This window comes from Ornithorhynchus anatinus, chromosome 7 (genome assembly GCF_004115215.2).
Source record: "Ornithorhynchus anatinus isolate Pmale09 chromosome 7, mOrnAna1.pri.v4, whole genome shotgun sequence".
NCBI lineage: Eukaryota > Metazoa > Chordata > Mammalia > Monotremata > Ornithorhynchidae > Ornithorhynchus > Ornithorhynchus anatinus.
Genome location: NC_041734.1, coordinates 59,442,189 through 59,457,806, shown reverse-complemented (window position 1 = coordinate 59,457,806; position 15,618 = coordinate 59,442,189). Strand labels below are relative to the sequence as shown.

Below are 15,618 nucleotides of genomic sequence, written 5' to 3'. Positions count from 1 at the left end.
AATCATATCGCAGACCAAAGGGGCCGGCCTCTTAGCCAAGAGGTTCCACCCTCAGCAAAGTCCCTGGTGTCCATTCTTCCTGTTTAAGGCTGGAGAAATTGAGGGTCAGAGAGAAGTCACACGGGCTGTTGCCCGGGCCACAGGAAATAGGACTGAAAACGGACCCAGGGAAGCCTTCCCAGCCAGGAGCAGGGTCACTCCCCCCGCGGCTTTGCTTCTGGCCTTCTCCCCTCTATGTCTTGCTCGAGAACTCTGTCCCCCTCAACCCCTTGCCCGAGGCCTCCACCCCTTCCACTCCCCACAATTTATTCTAGGCCTCTCACCCCTCAAGCCCCGCTTGCTTCTGGCCTCCGTCCTTCCCACCTGGCTCCAGGACTCTCCCTCTGGAACTTCTCCCTTGCTCCAGGACTCGCACACCTTTCCCTCTTGCCTAGGACTCCTTGCCCCCGCTCCCCCTTTGCTCCAGGCTTTCCCCATCTCCCCTCTTGCTCCACAACTCCCTCCTCCCACACCCCATTTATTCCACTCTCCCCGCCCACAGCTAGCCTTGGCTTTGGGATATCTGCAGATGGAGGTTTGTCCAACCTGTGTGCTCCAGTGTGCTCAGGGTCTCCCGGAAGGCAACGATCAATGGATAGACCATTGACGGATAGGCAATCGATGGAAAGATCACCAATGTATAGATAATGGATGGAGAGAAGCAGCGTGGCCTAGTGGAAAGAGCATGGCCCTACGAGTCAGAAGGTCATGGGTTCTAATTCCAGCTCCACCACTTGTCTGTTGTGTGATCTTGGGCAAGTCACTCCACTTTTCTGGGCATCAGTTACCTCATCTGTATAATGGGGATTGAGACAGTGAGCCCCATGTGGGACAGAGACTGGGTCCCACCCAATTTACTTGTATTCACCCGGTGCATAGTACAGTGCCTGGCACATAGTAAGTGCTTAACAAATATCACAATTCTTCTTCTTCTTATTATTATTATAGAAAATCAATGGAGACAATCAATGGATGATCGACGGAGACACTCAGTGGACAGATGATCAGTGGAAAGACGACTGATGAAGATAATCACTGGTTAGATGGTTAATAGACAATCTATGGACACAGTCGATGAATAGATGATCAGTGGAGAGAGATCAATGGAGAGATGATAGATGGAGACGATCGATGGATAACCGATAGAGAAATCACTGGAGAGGCAATCAATGGAGCGACAGTTTATGGGTTCTCTCCCAAGCACTTAGTGCGGTGCTCCGCACATAGTAAGTGCTCAATAGATACCATTGATTGATTATTTGATGGAGACAACCGATGAATAGATGGTCAAGGGATAGATGACTAGGGCTGCCAGTGTGGAGTGAGGCGGCAGTGTTGGGGGTAGGGGCGAGGGAACAGGCTGAGAGGGATGGACACAGAGTGGGTGAGAGGCCCAAGGCTGTCAGAATTGGCAGGAAGCCCCTCTCCTGGGGAACCCTCAGTCATCAGCCTCATGTGGAGAAACAGCAACGTGGCCTAGTGGATAGAGCTCGGGCCTCCAAGTCAGAGGACCTGGGCTCCAACCCCAGCCCTGCCACTTATCTGCTATGTGACCTTGGGCGAATGAATCACTTCACCACTCTGGGCCTCAGTGTCCTCATCTGTAAAATGGGGATTCATAATACTCGTTCTTCTCCTGCACCATCACACTGTAGATTGTGAGCCTCACATAGGACGTCGACCATGTCTGACCTGATAAAAGTAATAATAATTATAATAATAATGGTATTTGTTAAGGGCTTACCAGGTACCAGGCACTGTACTAAGCTCTGGGGTGGATACAAGCAAATCAAGTTGGACAAAGTCTCAATCCTCATTTTACAGATGAGGTTAATGAGGCATAGAGAAGGGAAGTGACTTGCCCAAGGTCACACAGCAGATAAGAGGCAGGGCCCGAATTAGAACCCAGGGCCTTCTGACTCCTAGGCCCATGGTCTATCCACTGAACCATGCTGCTTCTCTCGTTTGATCTTACTTCTTTCATTCAATCATTTTTAGTGAGCACTTACTCTGTGCAGAGCACTGTACTAAGAGCGTGGGAAAGTACAATACAGCAATAAAGAGAGACAATCCCTGCACACAATGAGCTCACATTCTACAGGACAAACTCACAGTCTTAATGATCCTGTATCTACCCCAATGCCTAGTACAGTGTTTGGTACATAACAAGCATTTAACAATTATTATTATCCAGAATGGAGAACCGAAATAACATTTACAGGACCGGAACAACCCTCCCCCTGACCCCACCTCACTTCCCACATCTCTGCCTTCACCATTTTCTTCCCACCTCTTTCTTTCCCGGCTCTTGTGTCTGACTGTCCCCAAAACATGGGACAAGGGAACATGTGGGGAGAGAAAAAAGATGTGCTTCTTTTTCTTCCCCTGTCATTGGGGAAGCGTGGTCCCCAGCTCTAGGGATTCCTTAATCTCTCCAGAAACCTGAATCAATCCAAGCATGGAGCGCCGGGTCACTATCATAAATCAATGGAGGCAGAATTAAATATTGATTTCCCACCCCCTCTTTACTGCAGGGCAGCTTCTGTAGAGTAACGGCATTCTTTTTTCCCGGCTGTTAAAACACCCTGCCCGTCCCCAAACAAAAAACTAATCTGTGGGAGGTGACTTCCCCTCTCTCAACCTCCTTCCCTCAGCACCCCAAAACAGCAAGGGACCAGGGAACCAACCCCAACCCTGGGAACCAGCTGAGCCAACACAGGCTAAAGTTGTGCAGGGAAGGAGGGGGGTTTAAGGGGGAGGCCGCCCCCACAGTCAGTTTTATCCTGGGATGGTCTGGGGGTTCAGAGGGCTCAGGAGCAGGAGGGGTTGGGGGGGATCATGCTGGTCTTGACTCAACCTGGAAAGCTGGAGGGTTCTGGGTCCTTTCAAGGTCTCCTCTAAGATCAGAACTGGTCCCCTCCCCCCCGCCCCAATCTCCTAGTGTTAACGCTGAGGGCTGGGGCCAGAAAGGCCCAGAGGATAAGTTCGCGGTGGTCAGTACACATGGGAGTCTACTTTGAGATCCCAGCAGGCGCAGATAGGGCTGTTCTGGCCCCTGGGACGTCTAGGCATGCACTAGTCCTGGCTAGAACACACCTGGACAAGGCCCTGAACATCCTGGCCTGGGAAATGCTATTTCTTTCTCTCCACCAACCTGCTCTCACTCATACCAGCCTCTCACTCATACCAGCTCCCGTCTTAGGCTGCAATATACAAGGCCTGTCTAATGTTAGCAAGCAGATAAGCTCGCTACCCTCTGGGAGCTTACCTCCTGATAAGGGGTATGGGGTGGGGGCCAGACAGACAAGAGACAGGACCAACAACGGGGCTGAGGTGGGAAGAAGTGGGCTCTGGACTGTACTGGTGGGGAGGAGTAGGAAGCCTCTTGCTCATTTATCCAATTTTTACTGAAAGAGTAGAAAAGAATCTGGATTTCATGCATATGATTCCTGAATACCTCTTGAAAGGAATGTGTGGGACCAGTAAAAAGTATTTTTATGGGGTGGTAAATTTTGGGGACACCCATTTCTCCCCAAACGTGTAAGCTGAGTTCTCACAAAAGTCACAGTAAGGAAAATGCACTTGTGGTTGTCAGGACCTGGCAGGACACACATGGACACATACATAAAAGCTAATTCTGCTCATGTACAGAAGCCGTTTCTTCATTGTTTCCTTTATCCAAACCGGATCAAGTTATTAGACAAATGATCCCTAGTTCTCTTGTGGCTTAGGGGAAAGAACATGGGCTTGGGAGTCAGAGGTCGTGGGTTCTAATCCCGGCTCCACCACTTGTCAGCTATGGGACTTGGGGCAAGTCACTTAACTTCTCTGTGCCTCAGTTACCTCATCTGTAAAATGGGGATTATACTGCAAGACCTAGGTGGGACAACCTGATAACCTTGTGTCTACCGCTGCACTTAGAACAGTGTTTGGCACATAGTAAGTGCTTATCAAATACCATTATTATTATTAATAATGTCCTAGCCAAAATGTGTCGTGAAAACATGCCTTCTAATAATAATGGTACTTGTTAGATGCTATGTGCTAGGCACATGGTTCTGAGCTCTGCGGGTGATACAGGTTAAGCAGGTTGGTCACAGTCCCTGTCCCACATGGGACTCATACTCTTAATCCCCATTTTACAGATGAGGTAACTGAGGCCCAGAGAAGTTAAGCGACTTGCCCAAGGTCACACAGCAGACAAATGGTGAAATCAGGATTAGAGCCCATGTTCTTCTGACTCCCAGGCCTGCGTTCTATCCCCTAAGCAACACTGCTTCTCTAAAATTATCATATTTGTTAAGCACTTGCAGTATGCCAAGCACTGTTCTAAGTGCTGGGGTAGATACAAGGTAATCAGGTTGGACACAGTCCTTGTCATTCTTTCATTCATTCATTCATTCAATCGTATTTATTGAGCACTTACTGTGCGCAGAGCACTGAACTAAGCACTTGGAAAAGTACAACAGCGCATATGGGGCTCACAGTCTTAATCCCTATTTTGCAGATGAGGTAACTGAGGCACAGAGAAGTCGGGTGACTTCCCCAAGGTCACACAGCAGACACGTTACGGAGCTGGGTTTGGAGCCCACGTGCTCTGACTCCCAGGCCCGTGTTATTGCCACTAAGCCATGCTGCCTCTCTTCTGGCAGAACTGGGAAGCAGTGTGACCTAATGGATAAAGCGCAGGACTAGGAGCTAGAGGACCTGGATTCTTGTTCTGACTCTGCTGTTTGCCTCCTGTGTGACTTTGGGCAGAACACTTGGCTTCTCTGTGCCTCGGTTTCCTCAACTGCAAAAATGGGGGTTCATCCCCTCTCCCAGCCACCCGGCACTTACGTACGTATCCATAATTTAGTTATATTAGTGTCTGTCTTCCCTTCTCTAGATTGTAAGATCACTGTGGGCAGGGCATTGTGGGCACTGTGGGCAATTATCGTTGTATTGTACTCTCCCAAGCGCTTAGTACAGTGTTCTGCACAGAGTAAGTGCCCAATAAATATGTTTGAATGAATGAACGAAAGCAACACTGATCAGGGAGGTCTTCCTGGAGAAGGTGGCTCTACACTGCGATACAGAGACAGGGAGGACAATGGGGGGGGGGGGTCTGCCCTGGATCCTGACTGAGGGCTAAGCCAGACATCTCCACTTGAGCGCTCAGCAGTTTCCCACATCCTTGCTCCTTCTTGCTTTCTTTTCCTCTTCCCTCCATCGTCGTCGTCAGCTCCAACTCACGGACGGAACACTCTACAATTGTGGAGAAATGTAATTGCGGAGATCATGCCAGGAGCCCGGAGATAGGCCTTATGCCCTTTCAGGAGCTGCGGTGCCTGATCGAATTACCCACATCCATATTTATAACCTCCCTGTCTGATCACAAACCAGCTTAATGGGGCTACCGGCTGTGGACAAACTGACAGCTTCAGTATTTCACATCCACTACAGATTCCACATCCATAAAATGAGAATTAAAAGTGTGAGCCTTCTGTGGGACAGGGACTGTGGCCAACCTCATTCACTTGCATCTACCCCAGCGCTTAGTACAGTGCCTGGCAGATAGTAAGCACTTAACAAACACTACTTAAAAGAGCAACCAAATCCACGCTTCTATTCAGAGATGAGGTCTTTCCCAAGCCCTCCTTTCCTCTCCTCCCACTCCCTTCTGTGTCGCCCTTTCTCCCTTTATTCACCCCGATCCCCCAGCTCCACAGCATTTATGTACATATCGTAATTATTTATATTAATGCCTGTCTCCCTCTCTAAACTGTAAGCTCGCTGTAGGCAGGGAACGTGTCTGTTAATTGTTGTAACGTACTCTCCCAAGTGCTTAGTACAGTGCTTTGCGCACAGTAAGTGCTCAATTAATCCAAGTGAATGAATGAATGAATGAAAGATGGCTGATCCGCAACACTGTCGGGACTCTTGAAGACAGGGAGGCGACACATAATAATAATGTTGGTATTTGTTAAACGCTTACTATGTGCAGAGCACTTTTCTAAGTGCTCGGGTAGATACAGGGTAATCAGGTTGTCCCATGTGAGGCTCACAGTTAATCCCCATTTTACAGATGAGGTAACTGAGGCACAGAGAAGTTAAGTGACTTGCCCACAGTCACACAGCTGAGAAGTGGCAGAGCTGGGATCTGAGTCCCAGCCCTCTCCCTCCACTCCAGCTCCATCTCCCCCAGGCCAAAGGTAGGTCCAACAGGGCAGGCCCAGTCCGATATGTATACAAACCTCTCCTTTCTCAACACCACGAAGGGTCTTTTAAAAAATGTTTTATGGTATTTGTTAAGCGCTTACTATGGGCCATGCACTGTACTAAGCATTGCGCTAGGTGTAACCTAATCAGGTTGGACACAGTCCATTTCCCACGTGGGACTAGTCTTAATGCCCATTTTCCAGATGAGGTAACTGGGGCCCAGAGAAGTGAAGTGCCTTGTCCAAGGTCACACAGCAGACAAGTGGTGGAGCTGGGGTTAGAAGCCAGGTCCTTCTGACTTCCAAGCCTGTGGTCTATCCACTAGGTTCTGTGGTGTCTCAGCTTCATGGAAGGTGATGCCTACCTCTGGATCCTGCCACCCTAGCATAGAGAGTATCCTTCAGAGGTCAGAGATCATCCTTTCTCAGACCTGTCTGTAAGCTTGTCCTCTAGACTGTAGGCTCATTGCTGGCAGGGATGGGTCTACCAACTCTGTTTTAATTTATTCTCCATGCACTCAGTACAGTGCTCTGCACACAGTAAACGCTCAATATATACTATCGACGTTGAAGATGACGATGGTGATGATCGATCTACGAGTTTCTTGGCAGAGGAGGATTTACGTGGAGTTGTACAGGGGAGTAAAAGATGTGGCTAATTAGGCAGAAAGGAGGGGGGAGGGATGGAGAAGACCCAAAGAAGAACCCAGAAAACCTGGAGTTTTTTGTTTGCTTTTTATGGTATTGGTTAAGCAGTTATTATTTGTCAAGTACTGGACTGAGCACTGGGGTAGGTGTAAGTTAATCAGGTAGGCCGCAGTCCCTGACCCACAGCGAATTCACAGTCTAAGCTGGAGTTCTGCTGCCCAACCTTCCCAACTGGTTGAGGTTACCAGGTCATAGCCCAGTGTACGGCCACTACACAGGTGTCATCTTCATCTCTGTCATCATCATCCTCAGTCATCATCGTCACCATCGTTATTCTAGTCCTCATCATCTTCATCGTCATCGTCAGCATCGTCACGACCACCATGCCGACTGACCCTTCCCGCTCCGAGGGCACTGAACAGGGCACCGAAGAGCAATAAAAGGCAGAGCGGCCCTAGGGCGGCCCCTCGAAAGCCAGCCGGAGGTTGGGTAAGAGGGACTGTGGCTTCTCGAATGGCGGCTGATATCCTAACGAGTAGGGTGGGGGGGCACAGGAGGCCGGGCCAGATGGAGATGGAGATGTCTCCATCTCTCATGAGTTTCCTCTTCTCTCTCTAGGTTCCTGTTTGTGCTGTTTAGTGCCATTGTTCTTGTCTGTCCGTCTCCCCCGATTAGACTGTAAGCCCGTCAAACGGCAGGGACTGTCTCTATCTGTTGCCGACTTGTTCATCCCAAGCGCTTAGTACAGTGCTCTGCACATAGTAAGCGCTCAATAAATACTATTGAATGAATGAATGAATGAACCCCCGGAAGGGGACTCCAAGCTGAAGCTGAGTCAGAGGGACCCAGAACCTGTGGGGTTGACGGGGAAGACAAGGTCCCCTCAGTGATGGATCAGTCCTGGGTCAGAGAGTTCCTCATGGCTAACCCAATCAGAATCCTCCCGCCAACCAGCCACCCACCCTCACCACTCCCACAGTTCTCTGCCAGACTATGGGAATGATTCTCCTAAAGGGGAAATCAAGGCCCAGGTGAGGGAAAGTCTATTCCCAGTTCAGGCTGGCTTCTGGTCAGGGGTTGGAGTTCTTTCAAAAAGGAAGTCCCAAGGTTGTGCACTGGGCCTCTAGAATAAAAAAGCTCTTGCTGGGGGGCAGGACCAGAACCACTGAGGACGTCGGTAAACAAACACTAGTGAACACTGTAACCAGTCAGTCTCCTGACAGGCCTTCTCCTTGACACAAGCCTCTCCTTTTGGAATCTAGAATCCGGCCTTGGGTCCAGCCCCCTGCCTCCACATGGGCTTTTGCCTAAGCCTTTCGGGTTCCACGGTTGTGGCGTCCATTTTTTACGATTCCCAGGGACAGAAACACCCCATCCTCCCTCAGTTGCTTGTGCTGTGTCTGAATCACCTTTTTGTCTAACCTAACCCAACTTCTTTTTGCTGTCAGAGTGGCCTTTATTCATTCATTCATTCGATCGTATTTATTAAGCGCTTACTGTGTGCAGAGCACTGTACTAAGTACCTGACAGAGTACGGACACATTCCCTGCCCACCACGAGCTTACAGTCTAGAAGGGAAGACAGACATTAATATAAATAAATAAATTACTTATATGAACATAAGTGCGGTAGGGCTGGGATGGGGGCGATAAATGAAGGGAGCAATTTCACACTCACAATGCCATTCTGTCTTCAGCTTGCTGTTTCGGCTGCTGCTATAATCCAGCCTCTAAATCTTCCTCTAGCATCTCCAGTTGACTGCTGACATCTTTACATGAGGGACCGCTCTCTCCCCCAGCCTCACCTTGTCTGCCTCCAAGGCTCCGAGCACCCGGACGGCCTGCCTATCCATCCATCAATCCGTCTGCCACTCGGGCAAAGGAGCGTTTCTCAGAGAGGAACTCGTGGTCCCCCTCTGCCCCGCCTTTCAGCAGAGAGGGGCCTGTTGTCAGGGAAGAGATGGGTTTGGGTACGGGTCACAGCTCCAGGGCTCTAGCGATCTCTCCGCCATGAATTATGAATAACCCATCTCGCTCTGTGTTGCTAACCTGGGATGCTCACCAGCCCTGCCCCCACTGCAGGGAGGAGGAGAAGGGCTTTCAGAGAAGCTGAGAGCTTGAAAGGACCCCAAGATCCCCTGGCCCATAAGGGAAAAAGGCCAGAAGCAGGAGGGGTTTCGGACGGGGGGACCCAGAGACAGAAGAGAGGGTGGAGGGGTGGGCAGGCTGAGAAGCGGACAGATGGAGATATGACAGGGACTGGATATCGAGACGGTTCAACTGAATTGGCGGGGGAATTATAATTCAATAAACCCTTTCCCAGGCTGCTCAGATTGGCGCCTCTTCTGAGCCAAGAAAATAAACCTGTTTTCTTTATGACAGAGTCTGATCTAAAGATAAACTCACCCCTCTTCCATTGCAAGGCATCGGCAGAAATGATAGAGGGGAAGGACAAGGGAAAGAGAGGATCTGGGAAGGAAGGAGAAGAAGGACGGGGAAGAGGAGGAAGAGGAGAGGGAGGGGATGGGGGAGAGGGAGACAGGAGGCTGAGGGAGGAGAGGAAGAGAAAGCTTGTGTTTATGTGCAAGGATTACTAATAGCCTAGGGAACCTGGGCAGACTGTGTAAGGGACGACTCATCATGCTGAAAACGCTAACCACCGTCTTCTGCGGTAACTCAGGGAAGGCGGACAGAGATTCGAATAGATGATGGAACTGACCAGGGACCAGCAGGATTGTTTAAATCTTACCCAATCTATCCCCGGTCACTTGAACGAGCAGAGATAGCAAGAAGAAAGAGGGCTTGAGAGTCATTTCATCCCATCTCCGGCCTCTGAGCAGGACCCAAGTGAATCCATTCCAGAGGGATGAGACTTAGGCTAGCTTCCTAAGACCCCACTGTAGAGGAGCTTGTGCTCCTTTAATCAGTCAGTGGAATTTACTGAGGGCTTACTGTGTGCAGAGCACTGTACTAATTGCTTGGGAGAATAAAGTACAACAGAGCTGGCAGAAACATTCCCTGTCCTCAATGAGCTTAAAGAGTGAGAGATCTAAGCCATAGTGCCTTAGAACCACAGATACCTTGTGGTCAGAGAAGCCATCTTGTCCAATTCACTGCCTCCAGCCCTTACTGAGTCTGGACCCCAGGTGGAAAGGAAAGCTTTCTGAACAGGGCTATCAGGAGTCCCAGTAACGCCATATTCGGCAGCCCGGGTACTCACTGCGGTGTTTGTTAAGTGCCTACTTTATGCCAAGTACTCTACAATGGGGAAGATACAGAATAATCAGGTCCCCCATGGGGCTCACAGTCCAAGTAGGAAGGAGAACAGGTATTGAATCCCCATTTTGCATATGAGGCAACTGAGGCACAGAGAAGTTACTTGCATAACAGACAAGTGGTGGAGGTGGGATTAGAACGGATTAGAACCCAGAGCTTCTGATTCCCAGGCCTGTGCTCTTTCCACTAGGGTACACTGCTTCTCCACCAAGGGCTCTAATGAGGAAGCGATACGGTCCGTGTTTGGCTCCGAGAACTGCCTCACTGTCCTCTAAAGGACCCTGGGAGGCCAGCTGCCTGTCATCTGGGCTGAGCGCGGAGGATTTCTAAGGAGAGAAGTGCTCTACTCATCGACTTGCGATTGGACCAATAATGTGCGTCTGCTTCTGGACAGAGAGTAGGCCTTCTTTCCTCCCTGCCCTCAATAATGGAGGAATGGGAAAGCCAGGTTCTGGAATTAATACTGCTTCCATCTAATTTCAGGCTTGTCGTTTCTCTGTTGAGGGGAATGCTCTTTCCACAGGCCTTTTGGGAGGGCAGAAGGCAGCCAAGTGCCTCCTAAAAAGGATTTGAAGAGAATATTGAACTCTTACGATTGAGTGTCTGAGTGCCACCCCCCCACTTCTCCCCTACCCACAAAAAATGGTGGCTTCTCAGTAACAGATGCGGACTTGGGGTTCCTCTGGTCGGGAAAGATGGGGGGTCCTTAGTATGGAGAAAGCAACTCCAATCCCAAGAGGCCTTCCCAGCCTAAACCTTAATTTCCTTTTCTCCTACTCCCTTCTGTGTCACCCTTGCTCCCTTTGTTCACCCCTCTTTCGTCTCCACAGCATTAATGTACATATCCATAATTTATTTCTTTAATGTCCTCCTCCCCCTCTAGACTATAAACTCTCCGTGGGCAGGGAACGTGTCTACCGACTCTGTTATATTGTACTCTCCCAAGTGTTTCTACAGAGCTCCGCACAAGGTAAGTTCTCAATAAATATGATTGATTATTTACTTGATGATGGTGAGGAGATGCAGGAGGGCCCTTTGGGTCTCTCCAGCTGATTCCCCCACTGCTCCTGGGGAGAGCCCTCCAGAGACGGGAGGAGGGACAGGAGGGAGGTGTCTCAGAAAACATGCCTTCCTTCCCACCCCTCAGCCAGGATTCCTGCTCTCTGCAGGCTGCTGTTGTTGAAGGAAGCCGAGTTGCAAGACTGCAAGAAGAGTCTGTGGGGGCTGAGAGAGTGTTACAGGGGCAGGGAGGAAACTGGGAGGAGTAGCCTTGGGGGAGGGCCTCAATATCGGAAGGGGTCAGAAAAACTCTCCCTGGAGACTCCGATCCTCTTCCCCCCCTCCCCGTTCCCACTACTATTTCTCTCCTCATCCATTCTCCAGCCTGTTCCCCCCACCCCCACAACCAACCTTCTCCCTTCCACTCACCCGCCCTTCCCCGCATCCACACCCCCTTCAACCTAGCCAGGTTCAGGAAGGGACCTATTCTTTGGGCTCTGGGGTCGGGGAGCGGAAGGAGAGTCCCAGGAGCCTGAGAACAATAGGGAGGAAGGGGAGGTGGGAGTTGGAAGGAGGGCAGGCCCCAAGGGAGAAAACCAGGTGCGCCAGGGTCACCGACAATCTGCGCCTTTATTCTCCCCAAGAACAATTCCCAAATCCAGGCCTCCCTCGCACAGCCTCTCCTGCCCTAAGCGAGAAGCTGCAGATGGTATAAGGGATATTCCTCTTGCCGCTGAAGGGCTCTCAGAAAAGAACTTAATGAAATTCCACCTCCCCCGGCAGCCAAGCCCTGGTGGGTAGTAAGGGTAGGCAGCGGCAGGGTTCCCTTCAGGTGATCGCTGCTCTCGGGGTTGTGCAGTTACAGGATGCATGGACCTGGCGTGAATGGTACGGTTATGGAATGAATGAATATGACCCGGGGGTTGGGGTGGGGGCGGGCAGTGCAGTTTTGGGGTGCACAGGCCCGAGGGCTGGTGCAGCATTGGATGGGATGCACAGCCTCAGGGTGGTGGTGGGTGATGGGCGGTGAAGAGACCTTCATCCTCAGGGCTGTTTCCTGGAACTCCTCTCCACCCAGTAGTGGTGAGGATCCTTTCCCAGAGTTGGCTCCATGGTGGGGGGAGGGAGCACCCCAGCCTGCCCACCCTTAATGGGAGGATGAAAGGTTTGCCTGTAAAGGCCGGACTCCCCAGATGGGTAGACTGAATCTGGGTACAGAAACCAACCCAGTGGCAGACTCCTTCAGCTTCCCTTTCCCCTACCTCATCCTCCCTCACCAATCCATCGATCACACTTACCATGTGCAGAGCACTGTATTGAGCATTTGGGAGGGTGCAATATAACAGAGTTGGTAGCCGCATTCCCTGCCCACAGCGAGCTTAGCAGGTATGACCTTAAGACCTGTCCTGATCACTGAGAAGTTTAGAGCTGAGCCTGCTGGAAATCTGCTGTGGTGGGTAGCCGGTGGCACTGTCTACACCAGCAGGCCGACACTAAAGTCCTCTTCCAAGGGCTTAATGTAGTGCTGGTGACACAGTAAGCACCCAATCAAACAGTCCGTCAATCAGTGGTATTTATTATTTACCATGTACAGGGCTCTATGCTAAGCCCTTGGAAGAGTTCAATGCAATGGAGTTGGTAGAAATAATCTCTTCCCACAAGGTGTTTCCAGTTTAGAGGAGAAGACAAATATTAAAATAAATTACAGATATGAAAGATGGTTGTGTGAAGATAGGCATGTAAAGTGCTGTGGGGCTGGTCATGGAGTGAATATCAAGTGCTTGAGGGGTACAGATCCAAATGCATATCCAGATCCAAATAGGGGACATGAGAGCCTAGTCAGGGAAGGTTTCTGGGAAGTGTGCTTTTTAGTAGGGCCTTGAAAATGGGGAGAGTGGTGAGCTGTCAGATAGGAGGGGAGGGAGTTCCACTCCTTTCCTCCAATTCTCTCCTTGACCCCCTGCAATCTGGTTTTTGCCCCCTTCACTTCACGGAAACTCTCCTCTCTAAAGTCACCAATGACCTCCTTCTTGCCAAATCCAATGGCCTCTATTCCATCTTAATCCACCTCAATCTTTCTGCTGCCTTCACCACTATGGTCTACCCCCTTCTTCTGGAAATACCAACCGTGGTTTAACTGACATTGTCTTTTCCCGTTTCTCCTCATTTCTCTGACTGCTCATTCTCGGTCTCTTTCTCAGGCTCCTCCTCGGCCTCCCACCTCCTAGCAGAGAGAGTCCCTCGAGGCTCAGTTCTGGATCCCCTTCTATTCTCCATTTACACCCACTCCTTTGGAGAACTCATCCATTTTCACAGCTTCAACTACCATTTCTACACAGATGATTCCCAAATCTACTTCTCCAGCCCTGACTTCCCATCTCTGCAGCCTCACATTTCCTCTTACCTTCGGAACATCTCTTCTTGGGTGTCACACCGTGGCCAAAACAAAACACCTCGTCTTCCCACCCAACCTCTGTCTTCCCTGTAACTTTCCCATAACTGTAGACAGCACCACCATCCTTGCCTATCCACCTCTGTATCAAACAAAAACTCACTATTGGCTTTAAAGCTCTCCATCACCTTGCCCTTGCCCCCTCCTACCTCCCTTCTCTCCTTCTACAACTCAGCCTGCCCACTTCACTCCTCTGGTGCTAACCTTCTCACTGTGCCTCGCTCTCACCTGTCTTGCCACCAACCCCTGGCCCACGTCCTACCTCTGGCCTGGAGTGCCCTCCGTCCTCAAAACTGCCAGACAATCACTCTCCCCACTTTCAAACCCTTGCTGAAGGCTCATCTCCTCCAAGAGGCCTTCCCAAACTAAGCTCCACTTTTCCTCATATCCCACTCCTTTCAACGTCACCCGATCTCGCTCCCTTTGCTCTCTCCCCCCCCCCCCCCCGCCCCACAGCACTTATGTATATATCTGTAATTTTATTTATTTATATCTATGCCTGTTTACTCGTATTGATGTCTGTCTCTCCCCTTCTGGGCTGTGAGGTCGTGGTGGGAAGGGATTGTCTCTGTTGCTGTATTGTATTTTCTGAAGCGCTTAGTACAGTGTCCCGCAAACAGTAAGCACTCAATAAATACGATTGAATGAGCAAGCCCATAATCTTGGCGTTATCTCGTCTCATCTCTCTCGTTCAACCAGCATATTCAGTTGTCACAAAATCCTGTCAGTTCAACTTTCACCACATCTCTAGAATCCTCCCCTTCCTCTCCATCCAAGTTGCTCCCACTCTGATCCAAGCTCTTATCTTATTCTGCCTTGAATATTGCATCAGTCTCCTTGCTGACCTCCCTGCCTCCTGTCTCTTCCCTCTCCAGTCTATTTTTCACATTCTGTCCAGATCATACAGACACACACAGATATACAAAGTTCAGTCCTCATTTCCCCTCTCCTCAGAAACTTCCAGTGGTTGCCCTTCCACCTCTGCATCAGACTGAAACTCCTAACCACTGGCTTTAAAGCACTCAGTCAGCTCACTCGTTGATTTCCTACAACAACCATAACCTGTGCACTTCACTCCTCTAATGTCAACCTACTCATCTAACTCGATATCATCTTTTTCAAGTCTGACTCCTTGCCCACGTTCTGCTTCTGTTCTGGAATTCCCTCCACTTCTCTACCAAGAGCTCTAATTAGGAAGTGATACGGTCCGTGTTTGGTTCCAAAAATGGTCTCACTATCCTCTAAAGGGCCCTGGGAGGCCAGCTGCCTATCGTCTGGGCTGAACACGGAGGATTTCTAAGGAGAGAAGTGCTCTACTCATCCACTTGCGATTGGACCGATAATGTGTGTCTGCTTCTGGGCAGAGAATAGTGTCCACCACTTTCCCCAACTTCAAAGACCTACTAAAATCACATCTCTTCCAAGAGACCTTCCCTGACTAACCTCTTACTTACCCTATCTGCCCCGCCCTCTGTGTTGCCTAGGCACTTGGGTTTGTGTACCCCTTATGTAGTTTTATTTTCACCCCATCCCCAAAGCACCTCTGTACATATCCATCTGAAATTTATTTTAACGTCTGTCTTCCCTTCTCATTTGCAAGATCCTTGTGGGGAGAGGTCATGTCTATTATATAGTACCCTTCCAAGTGCTTAGTACAGTGCTCTGCCCACAATAAGTACATATTGAATGACTGAAACGGGAGTCTTGCCCGAATAGAAGTCGGAAGTTTTGGTTCCCGGCGTGAGGGTCCTGTCCAGCAGGTGGCACTGCAGAGACGTTGCTGCTGGGGGATTTTTTAAAAACGTTATTTAATAATAATAATAATAATAATTATTATTATTATTATATGGCATTTGTTAAGTGCTTACTATGTGCTAAGCACTATTCTAAGCACTGGGGTAGATACAGGGTAATCATGTTGTCCCACGTGGGGTTCACTCTTTTCTCCCATTTTACAGATGAGGTAACTGAAGCACAGAGAAGTTAAGTGACTTACCCAAGGTCA

At 49.8% G+C, this 15,618-nt stretch overlaps 1 long non-coding RNA gene across 1 annotated transcript; it reads left to right on the top strand.

Annotated features, from left to right (window-relative positions):
• Positions 1-7,692: 7,692 nt before the first annotated feature.
• Positions 7,693-11,084, top strand: LOC114813169. The gene is made up of 3 exons (XR_005660157.1): positions 7,693-7,918; positions 10,353-10,536; positions 11,046-11,084. It is a non-coding gene; the product is annotated as an uncharacterized LOC114813169 (long non-coding RNA).
• Positions 11,085-15,618: the final 4,534 nt, after the last annotated feature.